The sequence below is a fragment of the Setaria italica genome, chromosome II, assembly GCF_000263155.2.
Source record: "Setaria italica strain Yugu1 chromosome II, Setaria_italica_v2.0, whole genome shotgun sequence".
Classification (NCBI taxonomy): Eukaryota; Viridiplantae; Streptophyta; class Magnoliopsida; order Poales; family Poaceae; genus Setaria; species Setaria italica.
The window spans coordinates 23282235-23289771 of record NC_028451.1 but is presented as its reverse complement, the minus strand read 5'-3'; positions in this window follow the sequence as shown (position 1 = coordinate 23289771).

The following is a 7537-nucleotide window of genomic DNA, read 5'->3' as shown; positions in this document are numbered from 1 at the left end:
GATTGTGAAGTTGACGTATCTCCTGCACTTTGGGAAGAAATATATTTTGAATATCTCGAAGGTATCGTGGGCACATAATCAGAATTCCGATCGCACTTGCTGAAATCTTTATCTTAGGCATGGTTCTCACGAATGAAGTTATGGAGGCACATGGTTGCGGCAACAATCATTTTTTGCTTCTCCATTGGGTAACTCGACATCTTTAGAAGGATTTGTCACTTCATTTTCCACACACCAAAAGCGCGCTCCACCACATTACGAATGCTTGAATGCAAATGGTTAAAGAGCTCTTGCTTACCACTTGGAGTAGGACCCCTCCTCCAATCCGGCACATGATATGCAAGTATCCAGGCCTATTTGGGTAGCCTGCATCAACATGATAGTATTTCCTGGAGCAGGACATGTGAAAAATGAAGATTACATTAGCCACATGTAAAATAGTCCTATGTACAAACATGCATGTGAGAAAATACATGTTACATACCTATATGGGGGTGTGGAAATGTGTCATGATCATGCTTCCATGCATGAAAGAGCAGATTGGTGTCATGCATGGATCCGGACTACCCAATGGATGCACATGTGAAGCAATCAACAACTGCAAGAATATTTTGGGTAGTTTTGCCACTTAATAAGATTATGTGGAGGTGGTGTTGCTGAAATGTGAAATGTGAGTACCATCTAGTGTTCCAATGCAATTCTTAAAATGTGATTATCCTTACGATCACCACTAATTCTTGGTGGCATTTTTCCTATAATAACGTGAACTACAGGAGCAATTCGGTATGGTTCGATGCGGGGTTGGGGGAGGAGCCACACAGAGCTGCTATTTTTGGCTCCTATTCCACAAGTCATTTGCTCAACTGGCTCCAACATCGAAGCTGGTTTTTTTTCACCCGTTTGGTAGGGCTCCTGGAGTAGCCGGAGCTGGAGCTGCTGAAAGAGCCCTTTGTCCTTAGTGCCCTGCACCGGCGATAACATTGAGCACTAATTGCTCCATACGTGTTCAGAGGTGTTTGGATACTATGTGCTAAATTTTAGCAAAGCTTCGTATGATCAGTCCTTTTCAACTTCTAATTTGTCAAACTGATGTGAATGTGACATAGCTGCAGGTCTTATCATCCTTTCCGTTGGTTAAAATGTCTTCGTACGATGACAGCGAGAGGTGGTGAGAGAGAGATAGAGAGAAGCTTCTGCTTGCATGTGCGGCGCTTAACTAGACAGCATTGAATCGCCCCCTCAGGCCCGCGCTGCCTTCATGGGAAGGGCAATAGAATAAGCAAATATACAGCCGCTGTATGGGAGCGTGCCGAACCGCGGGATGTTCCGCCGGCAACGCCGATCCGCGCCGTGCGTCGCCGGCGAGGCGGCCATTCGCGCCGCACGATCGGGCACACTCACCCGCGGGGTCAGCGACCGCCGATCCGCGTGCTGTGCTGGGCAGCGAGAGCATGGCGTCTGGAATCTTGCCTGTTATGACAAGGCCGACGACACGGGAGGCTTCCTGTGGTCCGCCGCCGACGAGCCTGGACGCAATTTGGGGAGAGAAGAAATCGTTCGTGCAAATCGTGAGAAAATGCAGAGACCACACCATGATGGAGATTGGGAGGAGTGGGGTGGAGGAGGTGGTTGGAACTACCAGTACCAGCTAGGGATCAAAATTTCGGTCATGACTGAAATCATTGACTCACTGAAAGATCAACCTTTTTAACTTAAATTTTGCCGAAATTTTGCGAATTTTGGTCATTTAGATGGGGACCGAAAATTTGCCGAAAATGGAATCTAAAACCCTGGTACCAAGTGTATCCCTGTAGCCATACTTCCCACGGGACGGAAGCAAACTGGTCTTCACCGTGCACCGGCTCGACTCCTGCAGGCGGCGGCTTTGCTACGGCTTCGTCTTTCGGCGCCGGGTGAACCTCGTAGGTGCCGTCGGTGAGGGTCAGCTCTACACGAAATGCAATGCAAGGGGTTAGTTGTATTCATGTTTGCATAAAGAGAGAGAGAGAGAGAGAGCTGCGTTTGGGGAGGTTCAACGCATTAGGCGAGTTATTCACTTTCGAATATTTTTATGCACCTCTTCCAAAAAAAGATTTCTTATTTTGCAAGAAGCCAGACAGAACAAGGATTTCAACAAAAGATATTTGGTACAAAACTGATTTCTCTACGAATTAAGGTGTAACTTCCAAGCTTCTGTTGATTTAGAACACGTTAAAAGAGTTGGACTAGGAAAAACTTGCGATCCAACCCTCAGACTTAAGGAAAGACTGTACCGAGGTCCTCAGATTTAAAACAGAGGAGTCCCCAGAATTTTACACAAATACCCTCGGTCAAAAGAAAAGGATACAGCCGAGCCCTCGGGCGAGGCAGACAAGGGTCGGGCGAGACAGACAGGGTCGGGCGAGATGGACAGGGGTCGGCAGCTTACCTCCAGGTCTATGGACGAGGTCTTGGGGTTGGGAAGAAACAAGCCGAAGCGGAACGACGGAAGGCGGTAAGCTTCGGGTGTCGGCGTGGTCCGGCGGTGCTCCGGCAGCGGTGGTGACTCTCGTGGACAACAGGCAAGCTCTAGAGCCGTGTGAGAGGATGGTGAAGCGATGGGTGGTGTCAGCCAAGCATAGGGTTGGGCGGAAAGGGGGAGTTCCATAGAGAACTCAGGCGGTGGCGAGTGCGGTGGAGAAGAACAGAGCAAGAAGAGCGGCAAAGGCAGTGATGGCGAAGGGACTCCGGTAAGAGGCTTGGATACCCCTTTTATAGCTGCGTGGAAGTGCTCGGAGGAAGGAACGAGCTCGAGCGGGCGAGAGGATAAGATCGAGGAAGAAGGAGTGCTCTGCCATGACGGTGATTGGTTGGCGCCTTCATTGGCCAGAGAAGCGGAGCTCTGGGGGCAGGATCCTCTGGGCATTGGGCAAAGGAGATAGCGTCAGGCAAGCGCGGTTTTCCTAGGCGGAAGGATTGGCGAGGTCGAGCGTGTGTCTGGTCGCGTCAAACGCCGGATTGGGAGGTGGCTTGGTCGGTGTGCGGCAGCGACACGACGTGCGAGGGAAAAGGAAGACGCGGCGCTGGTTGGGCGAGCGGGCAAAGGCACGGGACGACGGCGGCGTGGTGGCTTTTTCTGCGAGCGGGCAAGGCTCTGGTTGGCGGGTGTGGATGCGCGGCAGGGGTGAAAGATGTGGTCGGCCGGCGATTGGCCAGCACGGCTGTGACGACCGACCCCTAATCTTCCGAGTTAATCTTAATCGGAGCCCTTGACCACAAGTCATCTGTCTTGTTTTACCGCGCCGAGTGCTCAGCCTTCCGCCTGGTTCCGACCCCGGAGACCCGACCCTCTCCGCTTCGTTCCTCTCCCGACCCCGGCAAGCACAGCCCACCGTCGGATCCTGCTAACCACCCGCAAACGTCCGTTCTATCCACCGGTGGACTCGCAAGATCTTTTTCCCAGATCCTCCGCGACAGTCGCACTCGAGTTGCATGGCCGCTTCAGAGTCCCCCTGCCGCGTGGCTCGTCTTCTCCGACGCCCGCCGCTCAGTTTTGTCTCTGGCAAGCGACCGAGTGGGTTCTCGCGCCCCCTTTCCCCAATGGCAGCGGAAGCCCCTCTGCAACCTTTCTGCAGAGCTTCGCCTCCCGCGCCCATCATCACGCCGCCAGATCCCGGCCCCAGAGCCCGATGTCGCCCGTCTTTTCTGTCGCCTCATCCACAGTCGCGCCGCCTGGTCGCCGCTACACGACGATTCCTCCACCGCCAACCCCGATCGCGGCCGCGACAGCTCCTTTTCTCCGCCCTGTCAGAAGCCGCCCGACAATCTGTTGTTCCGCGCTCTCGCCCGCGCCTGCAGCTACCTATCCTCTCACCTGTGCGCCCTCGATTCTAGCGCCGTTAAACTGGTCGCTTCTATCAAATCTTCTGCACGGCGACGCCCGCTTTCCGCCAAATCTCAACCACCGGTCTACCCGCTCCTACGCCGCCCTGACGGCAGAACGAAATGATCGCTGGCGTCACCCCCGGAGTTCTGCAGCACCACCCTCTTCGCTCAATCGCCGCCCCGGCAGAGCACTCCATTGCTTCTCCCTGGCCTTCGCGCCGCTCCCCTTCTCTCTCTCCCGCGCTGCTTCCTTTCTCCGTCCAGCAGCTATAAAAGGAATGCCCCAGTCGCCGGAGTCTCCCTCCGCCATTGTTGCCTTCAGCCGTTCTCTTGCTCCCTGCTCAAGCTCCTAGCGCCACACGCCAAGTTCTTGAGGAGCTCTTCCCTCAGATTCTCCCTTAGCTTTCTCCAAAGCTTGCTCCTCCGTGCTGCGTAAAGAGCTCTCTTGTAAGCTGCAAGAAGCCCCGCCGCCGCCGTAGCATTTCCAGTCTTAGCCTTTGTTCAAAGCCTTAGTCCCTCCGCCCAAGTCTGCTTCTTCCCGACCCCAAGCTTTCCTTTCGGGAAGAAGGTGAGTTGCCGACCCCAGTCCGCCTCGCCCGACCCCTCTTATCCGCCCGACCCCGGTTCCGTCTCGCCCGACCCTGTCTGTTTCGCCGACCCTTATCCGCCTCGCCCGAGGGTTCGGCTGTGATCTTTTCCTTCAACCCGAGGGTGTATGTGTAAAATTTGGGAACCCTTCAGCGCTTGCGTCTGAGGACCCCTAGTATATCACATCCTCTAGTTCAAGGATCAGATCATAAGTTCCTTTCCTATCCTTACCTCTTGATCATCACCAGCTCTCTTGAACCTCCCCACCCTCCTGCTCTTCGTCGCGAGTTTCTGGGCTCAGGCGAGCCAGTGTTGCTGTTGAAATAACCGTCTATGCTAACTTGTGCATTGCATTCGTGTAGAGCTGCACCTCGCCGATGGCTTCTACGAGCTACACCGGGCACCCGAAGAAGAAGCTGTAGCTGAGCTCCTGCCCACTGAAGTCGAAGTCGCCCCAGAAGTCGCGCAGTTTCCTTCCTCCTTGCTTGAAGGCAAGCCCCGGTTGCATGAAAACCCTATGTGTTTTACCAGACTTGCGCATGCCTTCTGTAACATGCTTGTGCATTTACGTATAGGAGTTGTGTGAAACCCTAGATGCATGACTTAGTTGTCCCCATGATCTGAGCACTAGCTGTTGGACCGTGTAGTCACCTTGCTTAACTAGGAGACGGTAAAAGTCGAGTGATCTCCTGTCACTCGCGAGTCGTAGGAGTTGGATGTCTATCTTTCTGTTACAACTATAAGGATGATGGACGGGGCAGGGTTTTGGGTAACTCTTTGGTGGACGGATGGTCGCCCCGTCTGTCTATGAAATCTTGCTAAGGCCCGACAGTGGTGGTGTTCGTGATCAAGTGTTTGAAAGTACTAGCCTCATACTTAGTATGGGATGAGGAAGCCTAGTACCGGATTGAACCTAGACGTGAGCGGTCGCCCCATTGTTCTTGGAACGGAGTTTCCCCTGCTGGTTGTCGCACGTGGTGGCAAGAGTGGTCACAGAACGACAGAGGCCGGGTCTATGGAACCTTGCACCAAAGGAAATGGGCCCGACGCGGGTTAGGGGATTGATGGGGAAGGCCGACACAGGAAGCGACCTCCGGGTGCGCGGATGTCGTGAGGCTAGGTTCACCATGCATGGTTAAAGAACTCGAATCGATTCGTCTGCCTCTCACAGCTTGAGATTGCTTGATCGCTATGTCACCATGAGTAAATAAGGAATCTAAGGATGACATGTTTGTTGATATATCTATACATCTTGTTTGGTTCTATGATTGCTTAGAATAGATTGCACAACCTAGACTGGTAATTGAACTTAGAACCTGAGCTAAAACTTGGAAATAGGGTTTTTACTTAGCACTTTTGGCAAACAAACCCCTCAGCCAAACAGCCCTGCATGTCTAGAAGGAGGAGTAGTTGTTACTCCTATCGGATAAGTCTTGTTGAGCTTAGTAGCTCAGCCTTGTTGTGGCTCCTATTTTCAGGTGAAGTTGCTGCTTCCGACCCCTCTCTGGTTGGTGCTTGGCCGCCCCAGCTTCCGCCAGGCTGGACGATCGAGTGGGATCCTTCCTCGGACGGCGAGGAAGGGAACCAGTGATGTCCCGGTTGGCCTCACCAGGGATGTCTGACCCCGACGAAGTCTTCCGCTAGTTTTTTCTCTGTTGTTTTTTTTGAACCTTGTAAAACCCTGATGTTGGACTTTATGGTCGAACTCAATCGGTGATTCTGTCTAACTCTTTGGACTCGTTGTATTCTCTGCAATCACTCACCTTCGTGTGGGTTTGCTAAACTCGATCCTGTTTAAGTGGTTAAATCGGATGAAATCCGACGGCACTTCGTGTTAACTTGGTTTAGGCACGAGCGTCGCATGTTAGGCGGCTTAACCCTGCTTAATCAAGCTAATCCGAAGTGGATCCGCCACAATGGCGCTCGCTCCATCTTGTCGTGGGCGCAGGTTGGGTGTCAAAGCTCCTGTCCTGTCGCTTCCTCATCGGGGATAGGACGCTGGCGGGCTATCGGTGGTTAGCGGCCACGCGGTGCGCGGGTGAACATGCCCGGGCGCGCTAGCATCGAGGCAAGGTCGGGCAGCGCCCACTATCAACTTTGGGGGGGGGTCCACTCCGAAAGCCAAGGGGTCCTTTTTAACAAAAGTTTTCTGAAATTAAAAGTTTTACAAACTCTCATTTGGGCAAAAGATTTAAGTTGGAAAACATAACTCAAGATTTGCTTTAAACCCCAAAAAGAGCTTGTTAGGGTCAAACGGAGATTTTACCTCTTTTGCTGAGCGACTAACAACTGGTTTAGGATTAAGTACACCTAATTAAGGTAGAGTCGTTACAGCCTACCCCCCTTAGGAGAATCTCACCTCGAGATTCAAGTGCGGAAGAAATTAGTGTGACTGGTGGAACACACGTCCTTGATCAAAAAGGAACCCGCGGAAGTTAGTGTTGAGATACTCTTGTGTCTCCCACGTTGCTTCATCTTTCATGTGGTTACTCCACTGAATCTTGTACATCCTCACAACTTGTCGTCGGGTGTACCTATCCTTTCGGTCGAGGATTTTGGTAGGATATTCTGCATAGGATAAGTCGGGCTCAAATTCAAGTTGTTCCTGCTCCAAGATTTCAGTTGGAACTCGGACACATTTCTTCAGTTGAGAGATATGGAAGACGTCGTGAATAGCTGAGAGCTGTTCGAGTAGTTGGATCCAGTAAGCAACATGTCCGCATATTTCCACACTCTCATAAGGGCCAATGTAACGGGGAGCCAATTTCCCTTTTACTCCAAACCGCTCCACTCCCTTGGCCGGGGATACTCGGAGGTATACATGGTCACCAATGTCAAACTGCAAGGGTCTCCTCCTTTTGTCGGAGTAGCTCTTCTATCAAGATTAGGCTGCCTTGAGATTAGCTTGAACCACCTTAACTTGCTCTTCGGCTTCTGCTACTAGATCAGGACCATAAGTTTGTCTTTTCCCAACTTGTGACCAATTTAGGGGTGTCCGACACCTCCGACCATACAAGGCCTTGAATGGTGCCATCTTCAAGCTAGCCTGGTAGCTGTTATTATAAGAAAACTCTGCTAATGGCAG